The sequence below is a fragment of the Patagioenas fasciata genome, chromosome 11, assembly GCF_037038585.1.
Source record: "Patagioenas fasciata isolate bPatFas1 chromosome 11, bPatFas1.hap1, whole genome shotgun sequence".
NCBI classification, from domain to species: Eukaryota; Metazoa; Chordata; class Aves; order Columbiformes; family Columbidae; genus Patagioenas; species Patagioenas fasciata.
Window position 1 is genome coordinate 14,690,435 of NC_092530.1, and position 15,470 is coordinate 14,705,904.

General features: G+C 36.3%; 3 long non-coding RNA genes across 4 annotated transcripts in view; 2 read left to right on the forward strand and 1 right to left on the reverse strand.

Annotated features, from left to right (window-relative positions):
* LOC139828843 (uncharacterized) overlaps positions 1-3,541 on the forward strand; it is a 27,206-nt gene extending 23,665 nt beyond the window's left edge. Inside the window, exon 5 of the long non-coding RNA XR_011740866.1 lies at positions 3,002-3,541. This is a non-coding gene — a long non-coding RNA (uncharacterized lncRNA). The remainder of the gene's footprint in view (positions 1-3,001) is intronic.
* Positions 287-5,679, reverse strand: LOC139828842 (uncharacterized). Its single transcript, XR_011740865.1, has 2 exons — positions 5,366-5,679; positions 287-2,773 (listed from the first exon to the last, which is right to left on the reverse strand). It is a non-coding gene; the product is annotated as an uncharacterized lncRNA (long non-coding RNA).
* Positions 5,680-8,178: 2,499 nt separating this feature from the next.
* The window catches only part of LOC139828844 (uncharacterized), a 56,672-nt gene continuing 49,380 nt past the window's right edge, over positions 8,179-15,470 (forward strand). For both annotated transcript variants that reach the window (XR_011740867.1, XR_011740868.1), the window contains exons 1-3: positions 8,179-8,299; positions 9,020-9,158; positions 11,352-11,616. This is a non-coding gene — a long non-coding RNA (uncharacterized lncRNA). The remainder of the gene's footprint in view (positions 8,300-9,019; positions 9,159-11,351; positions 11,617-15,470) is intronic.

Below are 15,470 nucleotides of genomic sequence, written 5' to 3' on the forward strand. Positions count from 1 at the left end.
TTTCCAAGACCAGCTTGTATCAGTGCTCATGGGAGTTAAATGAAGTTCCAAATAGAAAGAGTAGTTTCTAATATGGCTGTATCTTTTCCAGGTTACAAATATAATTATCTTTTCTGCATCAAGAAGGAAATGTACCAGGGCAGCCTGTGCAGGTAGCAAGGCACATTCTTTTCAAATCGATTTAATCAACTGAGTTTGTCCAAAATTCCATGTTATTTGTTCAACACTCCTGTTGCCTTTGCTTAAGAGGAGGACCAGCTTGTGTAAAGATTTCTGTACATACACATTACACAACATTGAATTTTATTAGCATTACAGTTTTCATATGGCAAAACCAGTGATCTGGGTAGGAAGTAATATTAATATACTGAGAACAGAAAATACAACATTTACTTAGACACTTGAAGTTTTAAAAAAGAAGTCTCTCTTTTCATAATTAGTAATTTAGAAATCTCAAACTTACATTTCATTGCTAATTGCAACAGTGTTTTCTTTTCCTTCCCTGCGTTTGTCCATAAACCGATAAGTCTACCAAAGCATCAGTTTTCACTGAGTTATGTGCTGCTTGGCTTTTTCTGAAAAATTTTCTCCGTTTAGCTCAAATACATTTTATTAAAAGCTCACCATAGTTTCTTGAGCACTTTTTTGCACTCAGCTTCTCTGGCCACCAATTTTATTATATCTACCAATAAAACAAGTAATTTTACCTTTTCATAGCACCATTTCTAGCATTGTCATTCTGTTGCTGAGATGCTGATGCTGATTTTCAAGGTCTGCTAGGTTAACTTCTCACAGTGTGATGCACTAGCTAACTTGTACTGTGTTCAGTGTACCTGAGACTTGGAACAGAATCAGCAAGCAAAATCCCGTTTTATCAAATTTCAACCCCTCATCACTATTTAATTCTTAAGAAGGCATTTTGTCTGAAATGTTGATACTAAGTGAACAGATTTTTAAAAAGGAAGAAAAAAGTAAAAAACTGCCCTCCCTATTGCCCAGCAGAACTTCCTTTGTTTTCACAGTTTAACAATACATTCAAGCACTGTAAGCTATAAAATTACCAATCTGCCAGCTTTAAAGCCTACATGATCTCTGAATTTAGCATCCCCCACACTTTTCCTCCACCATCTAACTTAGGAAGCTTGGAGATTCTCGTTTCCCCAACTGTTCAGACACTGTGTTAAGGGTTTTTTTTATCCATTTTTCAGTTTTCTTTCTTGCGTGATGCATTGGTTCTTTATCATTTCTAAACCATTTCTATGGTGCTCTGTCCATTCTTTTCATTTAGTTCTAGTTTCTTTCTTAGAAACCAGATCCTTTTTAGAAATGTTATGCTTAGCTCATATTGTAAAATTTTAGTAAGTATTTTCCAGGTTCTTGCATTCATATATTAGTAGAAACCAGATCCACAGGATATTTTGTGATTAGGAGGCAGAAATAGAAAATAATCTGCTGGACAGTAATAAAACACCTCACTTTCTTCCCTGTCCGTTTGAAGAAGAAGCAAAAAGCAACATACTATGTTGTCTATTGAGCATAATGGACAATAGTCCCAGCCTGTGAAGTGAAGCCTCACAATGACTTGTTCTTGAAAGAGAACCCCTATACCCTGTGCTACAGAATATAAAGTTTCTGAGTTTCTACCATCAGATATGAATTCATGACTCCTGCCAAGAATACAAGTAATTTAAAAAAAAAAAAAAAAACCTAGTAAAGAATGAAAACATCCAGAAGTCACAGTGATGTTGCACCTCTAAAGCAAAAAAGACTTCATGTACTTTATATGCTTTTGAATAAAATGCCATATAGATGATAGCACAGTAAACTTGTTTCTGCACATAGGAGAAAAAAGGGAAGATATTTCCAGTAAACATTTAAGTTCTCGAGGTATAACTCAGTACATTGGAAAAATAAGCCTTTTTTATACATCATAAATATAAACTTCAAATATAATCTGTGTTCAGAAGTTACCCAATGGAGTAAGTGTAGCAAGTAGGTCAGGTGATCAGTAGAGAGAAAGAAGTATAAAGTTTTATTCCTTTGAATAACTAGTTTGTTCCATTACTTAACTGGAACATCATGGGGAATAAGTTGTAAAATAGTGTTTCTATATAATAGAATACTTCTAACACTCTCAGCTCTTTATAAAAAGCAGAGCCCGTAAAACCTCAGGATAACTTCATGATGCGTCTGGGGAGGGAGCATGGTGGATGCTTATGGTTTTGTCTGCCCTCACTCCACTTCCCAGGGTGATTCAAGAGCCTCTGTCCATACAGCTGCCTTTTGGGTCAGACCTACTCCCCTTGGTACAGTTTTATTTACTTGTCCCTAGCCCCACACACACTATTCCCATGTCTTGTAAAAAGTGGTTCATGTCTAAACATTGAAACAACAGCAAACTGCGAGACCTGACTGATCAAAAAGGAATTGGATAGGAAAAGAAAGAATCCTTGAAACAGAGGAGGGACTGAGAAGGCCAAAAAAAACCACAAACCACCAAAACAAAACAGAAAACACCTAATGCAGGGTTAACACCTAAAACAGAATTTGGAAGTCTGGAAAAGAGATAACTAAGAGGGATATGGAGACAATAATAGCATCAAGATTGGTGTAAAATAGTGATTAGTGAATTATCTTCTGCTTCCTCTAATCCTATAGAAGAATCCACTATTGGCCCCATGAGTGGCAGGATTGATCTTGGTCTTGCACAGTGTGACTCTTCTGATGATTTGTTCATTACTTACTCTTCTCTGTATTTGTCTCTGTTTAAAAGCTACAGAAACACCAACAAAAAATATAATCATGAAGACGTAAGGATACTATCAGGGTATTAAGCTGAGGTTTTTGCATAAGGAGCCTATTAAAAAAAATGACTGATATTATTTACAGACTTGCGAAGAGATTATCATTCCAGATATTTCAGTGTAAAGGCTTTCAAATTGGTTATCACTCATTTCTAATGGTTTTTCATCTTTCTTTCTTTATTTATTTATATTACTAGGACTCAATCCATGGCACATAACTCCACCATTTCTAGTTTCTTGGAGAGAAAGTACTTTGCTATCTATATGTGAAGTTTTCAGAGCAACAGCCTGTTAACCTAGCCATACTTCTACTTGAAACACTGGAATTTCTTCTTCTGGCTGGAGCTGCATTACACACCCACCTCAACATGCTGGATAAGTGCCTGCAACTCAATAGGACTGGAATATTTATTAACAGTCTGTGAAAGAAAAGTGCTTATTTGTCTCAATAATTCCATCAGATATATCTATTGTCCTTACTACAGTTTCAGAACTGCGAATTACTGAGGAATCTGAATGGTACCTCAGGTCTACTCTTGGGATGGGGCAGAGGATATTCAAAATGCATGTGTGGATCTGGTGGTCAGTATCTTGATCTTCATGTTATATGTTGATAGAGAAGACTGTCCATATGTGAACAAGTCATGTAAAACAGTAGTAAAAGTCATAATGAAGAATAATTCCATTTACTACTTGTCACATCACAAGGTTATAAACAAAGTACTGTGTGTAGATCAAAGTGCTATGCTAGTGTTAGCCATGGATAGTGAAGAAAATAGTAAATCCACTTCATGGCATCCAAGCACAGAAGTAAATGTCTGAACTGTGAAACACTGGTGCACAGTAAGATGTGTGTTGCCTGGGGTTGCCTAGCAATAATTCATTATGGCTACTAATAGAATGATAGGTTTGCTATGAAGAGCTTTTAAGAAAGTGAGGTGGGTAGATGCAACGGTATAGGGAAATTAAGAGAAAAAATAATCTTTATCTAAAGCGACAAGACTAAGCAGAGAAAGCCAATTGCTGTGGGATGCTGTAAAGATAATACAATCACAGGTTTAGCATAGGAATTTGCCTCAGGGCAATTACTGTTCAGTCTAGTTGCATAGAAATAACTGGCTTTAACCCTGGAGTTTAACCTGACTTACAATGAGAAGTAAAAATGCTTCATTATTCATATTAGCTTAAAGTAAAGCATTTTGAATGTAGTTTTCATCTGTATTATCCAGCTTAAGTGCCTAGTTTACACACATAAGAGAAACTAGTAATATATGAAGAGTTGCTAATTAAATGTATCTTGTGTATTACCTGAAGCGTATGTATAAGCTCGCAGAGGTCCCATTCCATCATTTTGTCAGAACTTCATGCTCAACTACATTTATTGCCTACTTTATGCAATGTGGAACACTCATTTCAAACTGTTTTTATGAAATATCCGCTGTATTTCCTTCCCGAGGGAATTCCATTTGAGTTTCTGACGTGAAACCGATACAGAAAAAGTGCTGTGGTATCTTTTGGAATAAAGCATGTTTTACAAACATGAAATGGTAGTTAAAGACCACTGGTAACTTAATGGTCACCTTAAAGTTAGCTCATAGTAATGAGCCACACGGGAATACTTTACTTTTGTCCCCTTAAAAATCGTATTTGATACGTGTTTCACAAAGATTCTGAAAACCAACCTCTACTATGGGTCTAGTCTGGAACCATAGTGGTGGCTGCCAGTCTGGAAGTATCAAAAGCTTATAGAGTTAAAGCCTCTATGTCAAATTAATTATAGCTCCTGCAGTGTGGTTTTTGTGGGTTTTGGTGGATGTTTTGGGGTTTTTGCCTTGTTGTGTGCTTTTGGTTTTGCTTTTTTTTTTTTTTTAATGGCAAAGATCACAGCAGGATTTTAATTTAATACTGAGAATACTTCAGAAAAGAAATAATAAATAAATTATCAAACTAAAGTTCCTAAAGTGCTTCAGGAGATGTTAAGAGTCATGAGTGTTCTTTGCTCTATCCTGTAGTTGTTTTTTAATTCTTCCATCTTTTGTTTCTTTTAGCTCTGTTGTTTCAGGTATGAGTTCTCTAATACAAGTGTTTATGTATTTTAGTATTTTTCAGAGTATTTTATGTCCCCTAGTAGTCTGTAGTATAAACTAACATTATAATAATATATTAAAATTTCCCTCAAGTGTATTTATGTGTTAATACATGTATATAAAATTTGCATGCTTTAAAATACATATATTTCTGTAATGGATCATGGATGGAGGGCTACCATCTACTGGAGTGCTGGAATTTCAGGGTGGATGTAGATTGTGGCACCTGAAATCTCTATGAACTCTTAATTGAAGAGTTTCCAGAAAATGTAACTTGTAATCTTTCCATGTTGTCAGCACAGTTAGGTCATGCTGTCATTCTAGCCTGTGCTTTCAGAGAACATCTTTGCTGAAGCAAAAATAATATTTTGTGGATTTTTGGTCGGTCCACAGGAAAAGCTAGGTCATACGGCTATCCAGATTAGCCTTAGCTTGCACAATATTGTGTAAATGTAGATCCACAAACTGACATACCCAACCATTTGCATGCTCCCCTTCATCTGCAACTAAATGTCTTGATCAGAACATGTTAAATTGCTGCTTATCAGTTTCAGGTTGCTGGGAGTGGTGATAGTCTTTGCTGTTTAAGATGGATGGTTCACTTGTTGTTCACAGGAGGAGAAAAAATTTCCAATCATTCTGCACCACTGGAGTCTGGCATGAACTGCTGAGAAAAAGGAGGATAAATGCCGTCAGAAAAAAAGGCAGAGGTGAGGGTGCTTTCCAGTGTAGAAACTTCGTAAAACAGGTGGCTAAAATGCACAAAATGCCAACCTAAAAGTGGTACAACTTAGGGAGTTAACCTTGTTTTAAATAGCCATTATGAATACTTTTGCACAACTGACAAATATTTTGTTTTCCCCAAACCCTTTACATATTGAAGTAATTCAGTCATAGCGGTCTCAAGGTATGTAATAGTTTATTCTCTTCTCACTATGGGTTTTTTCACTGTTTGGAGAGTGCTCATTTGTGATCGTATGTTAAGAACTGCCGTTAAATTACTTTGGGTTAGTTGTTGCTGTAAATATACAAATTTAAATTCCAGGGCAGCACAACTTTTCCCATCTTCCATGATTCTTGTGGAGAAAGTTTTGAGGATGTGGGAGACTTGTTTGGGAAAAAAAATGCAGTGTTATATCAGGCTGTAATCTGTATTTTCTGGCTCTAGCCATGATTTTGTAAGTGACCCATGAGAAACTGTATCTGTTTTCTGTGGCTGAAGTTGTTTGTGGCAGAGTAGGAGGAAGGGAGCAATAATTTTTACTCTGTTGTTAGAGTGTTGGTTACTCTGCTGATAAGAGATTGTTATGAACATTACTGTATAATTCACCAATTAAGTCCAAGGATTAAATCTTGATCAAAATGAACTGTATCAATATGTATGCAAGAGAAACATTTTAATTACTTGAAAATACAACTAGTACTTGAAAATACAATCCCATTCCCTCTGCCATTATGGGATGTGCTTTTTTAATCATCTCCCTTCACCTTCCTTTCAGCTACTTGAAATGAAATATTTTACACATTGTACTATGTCTCAACCAAAAGAGGGAAGACTTAGATCCCGAGTTAATTCTTTCCCAAATAGTACTGATATGTGTGTCTGCCTGGGAGAGAAGTGGTCAAATTAATTAAATCTGATTTTGCTATTTCTTTCTAGTTTTCACTGTTCTAGTGAATGTAGTGTTTGTTGCTTCTTGTATGTCTAAGTCTTCTACCGCATGCTGTTGCTAAGAAACAGTGCTATTATAAGGGATCCAAATAAAAGAACAAATTCCTGCTAAATTCACTATCAAAAAAGAGGGGTTATCTGCATGTATCAGGATTTTGGTTTCATGAAATACACCAATCAGATAGCTTTCAATTTATATGTTCTTGATATAACAATAGATGAAGTCCATCATGTTGAGTGTTTGGAAGAAGGTCACAGCTCAATGTATTTGAATGATCCCTCTAGCCAAAATGCCCATGATACTCTTTAAAGAGCTTATAGCTATCTGCTGGGGAAATGAAGCCTTGTATAAGTTACTGAACAGTAGAACTCTGTGAAAAACTGATTCTTTTGGTTCTTTAGCTGAAGCAATAGAAAACAGGAATGCTCCAATGTGACCTGACCCTTGAAAAGGAAAAATGTTTTGGCTTAAGTTTCATGTTTTGATTCTTTTTTCAAAGTTAAAAGAAAAACTTCATGTCAAAATATCACAAAAATAAATGAGCACATCATGAAAATATAGATAATACTTTTTTTTTTTTTTTTTTTTTTCAGGTAAATCTCCTTGTCAGAGTTGTCATTAATTAGCTAAGAAAAATATTGTTTTGCATGAAAAGAATTTCTAATTAAATAAGTTCTACCCTGAGTCATCTTTTGAATAAGGGACAGGACCCAGTTCTTGGAGATCTTTTGAATGCTCACACTCAAATCCTTGGACTGTGGCTTCGTGTGAGCCAAAAATGATGTCAGTGATTTCTCAAGAGAACTTGATGACAGAATTCTATAGTATTTTCCAAGGCAAAGATAACAAATAACAGTATTCATGTATTAATGGAATTTCATAACATTGCCATAAAGTATGTTTGAAAGCTTTTTTGCTTTAATTTCTGTTTGACTTTAAGTGAGCCTGAACTGTCTATAGTGAAATGGAGCAGAATATGTGCAGATGAAACTAATTAAATACCAGTTGTCACTCTTCATTTTGAAGACCTGATTTTTTTTTTTACCTTGCTCTCTCAACTTTGATTATTAAAATACGTATGGTAGCTCTCACCCCGCATTACTTGTGAGTGTTTGTCCTCTTTACTAATTAGGTGTCAGGATGTCAGTGATTAATGTAAAATCAAGAATAAATTACAAATAAAAGACATACATATATTACAGAACCATTTAACTAATTAAAAATGCTGTGCAGCACAAAGTACACTAGTGATAACCACTTCTGACCTTTGAGTCAGAGTTTCATTTGCCTGGAATTTCACTGATTGATTAAGTAGATGATAATAGTCAGAGTCACAGCTGTAAAACTCATGTGCCACAACAGCACAAAAGACAAACCCCATCTGACTTTATTGAAGAGAGTTCAGTAGATATGATCTGCTTTTCTGTGGGGTACCTCTTTGTCATTCATCATTTACATAATAGGGGAAAATATAATTAAAACTGCAGTCCCAAATAGTGACTATGACTCAATCATGACAAAAACAGATTAAAAATAGAGATAGGTTCGGGAACAACATGCATTCTTGCTTAAATATGCCTACCTACTTTGTTTGTTTGTTTTATTTGTAGGAAGGAGGCATCAGACATCAAATTAAATGTAATGAGTGATGGATAGAATGCAATTGACGTAATTCCTGGTGTACCTGAATGAGAAGGAAAAGTGACTTAGGAAAGAAACTGTCACCAATACTTAGGTAAATACATCTCTGGGCTTTCTTAATGTCCTGCAGGAGCTTTGACCGGCATCCAAGTGCAGTGGCAGAAGCCTAGGCAAATTGATGATTAATAACTGCGGGTCATAGAATCCAGTCAGAGATGCATTTTCCTATGCTATTTTTGCTAGGTAATATCAATATCTTATTGTCTACTTAGCTGTTCTGTAACTCACGTCACAGGTTTTTTTGAGAGTTTTTCCCTGAACTGGTGACTTTTGTTTCCACTTTTGTTGTGTTTTGGGTATTTTAAGAAATTGGAAGATTTTGCTTGGAGGACAACCTAAAACATTTTGATGTATTTAGCAAGAAAAATGTCCCTAACCCCCAAACTCAGGAAATAAAATATAATACTTCCAAACAACATGTGCTTTCTCCATATTCCAGCTGCTCTGTAAAATTGTGTTCTGTGTACTTCAGTTTCTCTCTTTCTACCCGAATATCAATTTCCCTGAGCAGATGCAGGATGGTCAGGAGCTGTGCCCTGTGGCTGCTCTGCCATGCAGACTGCTTAAATGTTACAGGACCTGGGAATCCAGCCCAGAACTTTTGGGCTTTCAACCCTGCAAGCAGGGGAGCCCCAAGAATCCTGGATTCAACCCATAGTTTCAAAGTTTACCTTTTTTTTTTTTTTTTTTTTTAATGCCAAAAGAGAAATAAATGAAGCAACAAATCCCCAGGCTCTTGGCTTTCTGGTTCCAGAGTGAGGAATTTGAGAAACCACAACTAGTTGAAGGAAGCACAGCACAGGAGGACCTCAGATGGGTATAGCTGTAGGACACCCATCAGCCCTCTGAAGACTGATCTGATCCCATGTCGACAGTGAAAACCTTGCTATCAGGTGAGAGTACTGAACATCTCTTCTCTGAATTCAGTTCCACTCCAGATGCCTAAAACCTTCTGTAGATTTGTGCTCCAGTGGTTTATATTTGGTCTCATGGCAGGGGTGCTATGTAACAGATTGGTTGCCTAAGACTAGGTCCCTGTAAGATCTTGACCAGTCCTGTATCTGGTGTGTGCTACAGTTTCTCCCTTGCAACCCAAAACTGGGGCACCGGGCAGGTATGGGAGGCTGTGTATGCTCTGATATAGTTGAGTTAGGAGTCTGCACCGAATCTTATAAGCATATTTTTATAGAGATGCTTTTTGTCAGATACGTGTGGGATCAATGTCTCCTTAACACATAATCTATTGGAGGATTGTGGTTCTTTTTGTTGAAATGCAGAGCTCTCAGCAACATAAACTCTTTCCAGTTACCAGATCCAGGGTTTTCCAAACATCAGGTCATTCAGCAGGGCCACACAGAGAAAAAACAGAAGTAATAGAATTTAAATAAATTTTCAGCACAGATCTGTCTGAAACTTTTAAAGTCCAAGATCAATGGATTTCATTAGCTCAGGACACTTCAGTTTTCCTATAACTCAAATATGTCAACTTTACAACATGCAGGCCCTCAGGCCATCATTTCAAATGAGTCATCTTTATTTTACAGTGTCTAAACTGGGCATATATTCTAAATTTTGTGATACTCTGTAAAATCTGACAGATTGTGAATGGCGGCTTTCTTTTCATACCTGTAAATAAACAAGGAATTGTTTTACAATATTCCAATAAGTCTATTTTATGATCAGTCATTAAAAAACTCAGAGAACCATTTTTAGAACAGGCTGTGTGTCTGCATTATTATGCTTTCAGTTAAGGTAATGGGAATTCAACAGAGCCCTCTCTAAAAGGATTATCCTACCAGTAATGTAAGTGCAATAAGGATCAGTTCGGTAGGCATTAATTACAATAGTACTCACCTGGCGAATAATTTTATTTTATTATTATTGTGAACTATGTGTTACAGATCCAAACCTAGACTTCTTTCCTCTTTCAAACTTTTAAATAGTGCCATGCCACAGAAGGTGTATCCAGCAGTGTGGAGTATGGGAAGAGATAGATGACGTTACTGGGAACTTTGGATTCGGGTTAACTTTGCCTTGGATCATTTACTTTTTCTTCCTCCAGGATTATGTCACAATCTCTTTCTGTTAAGAGGATGGGGCTTGCACCAGATTTCAGTATTGATGGGAAGTTGAAAATGAATGAAATAAATGAAGACATCAGCCAGGAGCCAATTACATTGCACACTATCAAATGATACTAAGAAGACCTGGGCTTCCTATTCAGAAATGATACTAAGAATCACACTTGTGAGAATATTTGATATACTTACAAAAGGCTGTTCAGAAAAAGAAAAAGACAAGATAAATCGCTAGTTTTATATAGCTATATAGACAAATTAAAGCAATAGATTCTAGGGTGCTGCAAAATTGTCCTTGCTCTTTGGCTTCTGTCCACATATATTCTTTGACATCTTGTTTATACTGAGGATTTGCTTGCATTTCAGTCAAGGACAAACTGCTGTCAGAATAGCTAATCTGTTGTAAATGCCAGTCTGTGTAGGGTGTCCCATTACCATAGTCTGTCCTCTAACTTACTGTGGTTTTTGTGCCAGTACAGGCAGCAAACTTCATTACCTACACTAAGACTGGGGTCAGCGTGAGGTTCTGATCCGGGAGAAAATACTGCTGTGTACAGCTGTTTGTCACTGCTCTGTCTCTGCCCTGGAAATGAGTCCCCTCTCTCTCCTCCCATTCAGCCCTGCTGGTGTAGCAGCATGTGTGGCTGTTCCCTGGCTGGGACATGCACAGCTGCACAAGTAAACCTGCAGGAGTGGCAGTGCTGCCTTGGGAGAGGAGTGAGAGCAATGAGACATGTGGGGTGGGTAGTAGTAGGCTCAGCTGCAAGTAAGACCGCTTATCCAACCCAGTCCAAAACTGTGCTGTACACACAACCCACTAGCTGATTGCTGTTAGCTATGGAGCTTAGTCACTTCTTCCTAATATAGGCTGTTTGGAGGCAGCAAAGAAACCTGTTGCTAGTGCCTGCATCGATATTTTAAATGAGTCAGAATAAAAAACTGTGAGAAAATAATCTCATTGTAACCTGGAATGCTTCTCTGATGAAATCACTTCTTGTCTATTTGCAGAGCAGAACGCCAGGCTTCTGAAATGGACAGTTTCATCACCTCTCCTAAATAGTAACATATCCAAAGTGATGAAATTTTTGAAGGCTTCCTACAGAAGAATTCACTTTGCCTTGTTCATTCTTTTTGGTGTTAATATGATGCTTTTCCCACTGCCAAAAAGCATGAATAACAGCTGGAAATGCTGGGACCAAAGAACAGATAACTTGGAGGAGGCATAAAATGTTTTAATTCTCCTGGTTCAGATATAAAATCCAAGATTCCCTAGGTGGGTATTTTTCCTTGTTAACTCGTTTATAAGATAACTGAAGCTACAGGTGTTCAGCTTTAATAAGGCATTAGTGAACAATTATATAAGACACTAAAAATAAAGCTGGAGTCTTTGCATGAAGGAAATGAACACTGAGTGCAAAAATATTTAACAGCAAAGTTTCACAATCAAAGAAGAGATAAGATTTTTAGGAAGTAGATTGTTAAATAAAACCTTTAATACATATATAAAGAATGTTGAAAGAAGGAAGGACTACGTATTTTTTTATGTGCAAGATATGAAAAGACACCAGTAATATATAAAGAAATAACTGGTGCTAACACTACTGATAAAATCATTTTGTGCTTGGATGAAAATGTTCTTTAAAATATTGCTCTAAAATAGTGCAGAGCCAGCTTTCTGCTAACAGAGAATGTTGTAGTCTCTTGATTTATGAAATCTCATTTCAATTGCAAACCACTGGCTCTTCTGTGTTTGTGCCTGAGCACTGTATAATTCTGCAGACAGCTCAACTAGCAGCATTGCTAAGAGAAAGAGGAAATTAGATGTATTAAATATGAAGAACCAGTGACATTCAAATAACAGTTTTGCTCTTGTATTTCTCATTTGTTAGAAGGCAGTTCCTAATAAAAATTCTAACATGACTTAGCCTTGGAAACAATGATCTGTTTTATTAACCTCAACAGAACAAATTTAGGACAGAGGTTCTGACACTTTCTTAATTATAAGAAGATATGTGATAAAGTGCTTGGCTCCCATTTGTCTTCATCTCAATTTACCTTTTTGCTCTTCATAGTTCTATCAGACTCCCTCTCAACTTCACGTTTAATAAGACATGGTAAATTGGATCAACGCTCATCTCATATGAAATCCCTTTTAGAATTTCTTTTGTAATTAAATGAAGACACAGGAAGGTGGGATCTTTAGTGGTGTTTGGTGTCACAGAAATGCGAATCCTTCCACCTTTGCTGCAACTTGTACTTGTAAGCCACTAAATATGTTTGTAAAGTCATCTGTAAATAGCATACGTAAGATCACATAAGATGCTATACTTCAGTAATTTATTCATGGGAATGTAGTTAGGTAAAGAAGTGAGTTCAAAGTGGCTTACCACTTATCTATGTGATGCTCTCAGGCAAAGTTAAGGACTGTGTAACAGAGGCATGAATTGTACAAGATGACTTCAATGTATGTACATGGCTTTGAAAATGCAAGAATGAGTCATTGTAATGAGTCAGTGCACATCATTGTCCAGGGATGTGAATACAGTCTGCAGCTGTGGAAATACCTCTGCAGTGCTGCTCACAATAGGGCTTTGTGATAATTAAAGAATTGAAGGCATTGCAGTTTGAGTGAAAAAAACACAACATTTTCTACATTTCTTAGCCATTTCCTACAAAAATAGAAGGAAAAAAATGGTTGATCTTACCTTTGTAATCTATGAGAACTATTGGTATTGGACTTAATATCTGTCTATTCCTACAACGGATGCAAGGCATTGTGCAAAAGTTACAGTTATTAATTGCAGTAAATGGTGGTAAATTTTGATGTTTTACTTCTGTTTAAGTTAGCCTTTCTGTGTGTTTCACTGCAGGCTTATGTTTATATCTCTCTACCTGTAGTAATGTACATGTAAGCAGACATACTATATACATGTGTGTGTGTGTGTACACGCACACAGACAGAAGTTTCTCTTCCTGATTTTGCAGGAGATGCATCTACCTCTTTTTAATACCAGAGACTGTATTGTAATAAAGGCCTTTTTTCTTAAAAAAAATATATATATATTTAAGACTGGAATTGGGCCATTGTTTCTCTTTCAGAGACAGTCAAAATTGCAAATATTTGGTGCCTGTACTTGTCTTCTTTTGAGCAGGTAGGAATAACATTGTTTTCCTTAAAAACTGGTTCGTTTTTTTTGTTCTTCCTGGGTAGTTTCTTAACTTAGCAAGCTAAAGTTTCAGAATTGAAACAGGAAATATGACTTTAAGCTATTATTTGAAATTCTCAGAATTAATACTATTTGCAGATATGCAGTTTCATTACATAAAAAGATATATATATATATATAGGGTTTTTTTTTCCAATACCATCCTATAAGCTTGTTAAAATCTTGGATATTTTCTAGGGCTATTAATATCTTGATATTACTACCTGTAAGTCATAGCCATACTGAGAAAATTCAAGCAGCTTGAAATAAATGTGAGAACCTGGAGGTAGTGTTAGGTACACAGGTATTTTTAAAATATAAGTGTAGTTTTGATGAACATCTAGAATAATTACATTATATGGGGAAGAGAAAAGCAATGTTAATGGTCAGTTTGTTGTAATCTGCTCCTCTTCTGCAAAACCTGGAATTCTGTGGAATTCAGTTTTCTATTGTGTGGGTTTTATTTGTTCCTTCACTAATGTAAAATCTCAGCTGTCTCAGCATGGGAGAAGGGGTTTAAATCCATGATCTTCATTGAGAAATTGAAATTGGAATTGTGATTGGCCAATTTATACTTAAATGTATCTTGCCATGGGGTGTTAATGCTCTAATACATATTCGTTTTTGGTTTTGCTTTCAGTTTTTCATCAGGTTTGTATCTATTAAATTATTTATATTATAAGGTTTGTATTAAATACATGAAATTTGGGGTGTGACTATAGTAACTATTCTGACAGATCGTTACATTTTGGAATTCCTTACTTCTGTATCTCTGCTTATTGCAATTAGACCTTTCTGCAGCTAATGAAACATATGTGATTTGTTTGTTTATGCCCGAGGACTGAATTTGTTGCTGAATAATGCAAAAACATATGCAAGAAGAAGTGTAGTAAATGGAATTAGGAATGTGTGCATAGAAGATATGTGAGCAAAGTCAATTGAAAGAGATGTTAAAGCTTTGGCTCTGGCTTTACCTGCTCAGTGAAGGTGGAAGCAGGTTTATGTTAATACTTGTGTGTCTGTGCCAGAGTGGCAAGTCACCAGAGGCTGCACAAGAATGGCTAGTGTTTCACAAAAAATTAGTAACTCATACAGATTTTTACCTTAAATAGAATTAAAAGAAGCAATCTGAATGACTCAGATGCCAATGAGCTATTTGACAAGATAGAAGCATTTGCTTTCCTGTGTCCTGGTTTGGCTGGGATAGAGTTCTTGTTCTTTTCTTTTTTGTAGTAGCTGGTGTAGTGCTGTGTTTTGGATTTAGTAGAAGATGAATGTCGATAATACAGTGATACTTTGATTGTCGCTGAATAGTCAAGAACTTTCCAGCTTCTCATGCTCTGTTGGGTGCACAAGAACCTGGGAGGGAGCAAAGCCAGGACAAACATGAGGTTGTTTTTGCCTTTCAATTCTTTCCCCGCTCCCATTGGTTGGGGGGTGAACAAGTGAGTGGCTGTGTGGTCCTAGTCGTTGTCTGGGGTTAAATGACAGCATTCTGCCCTGTGCTCTGCTGGCAGATCCTGAGCAGATTAGTCTCTATACAGGTATCTAGAAGAGAAAGCAAATGAACATCCACATTTCACTTTCCAGTGTTTTGATATCTGAAACCAGGCCAACAGCATAAACATTTTGTTAAGATCTGTTATGTGAAATTTCAAGGAAGCTTCTAGTTTAGGAAAAAGCTAATATATTTCTACCCAGGATCAACAATTTGAATTTCTTTCCCTGACACATTTAATCATTACTAGTCCACATGTAATAGTAGTAATCTCATTTTTTAAAACATGGTATTTTTCAAGCAGTACAGATAAGATGAGGGGAAATCCAGTTTGTTTAATTAAAAGGTATCAAAATGCTGCTAATTTATGTTAGTGGATTAGATTTTCTCCCAGAAATAACTTCAGTGGAATTGCATCATGAA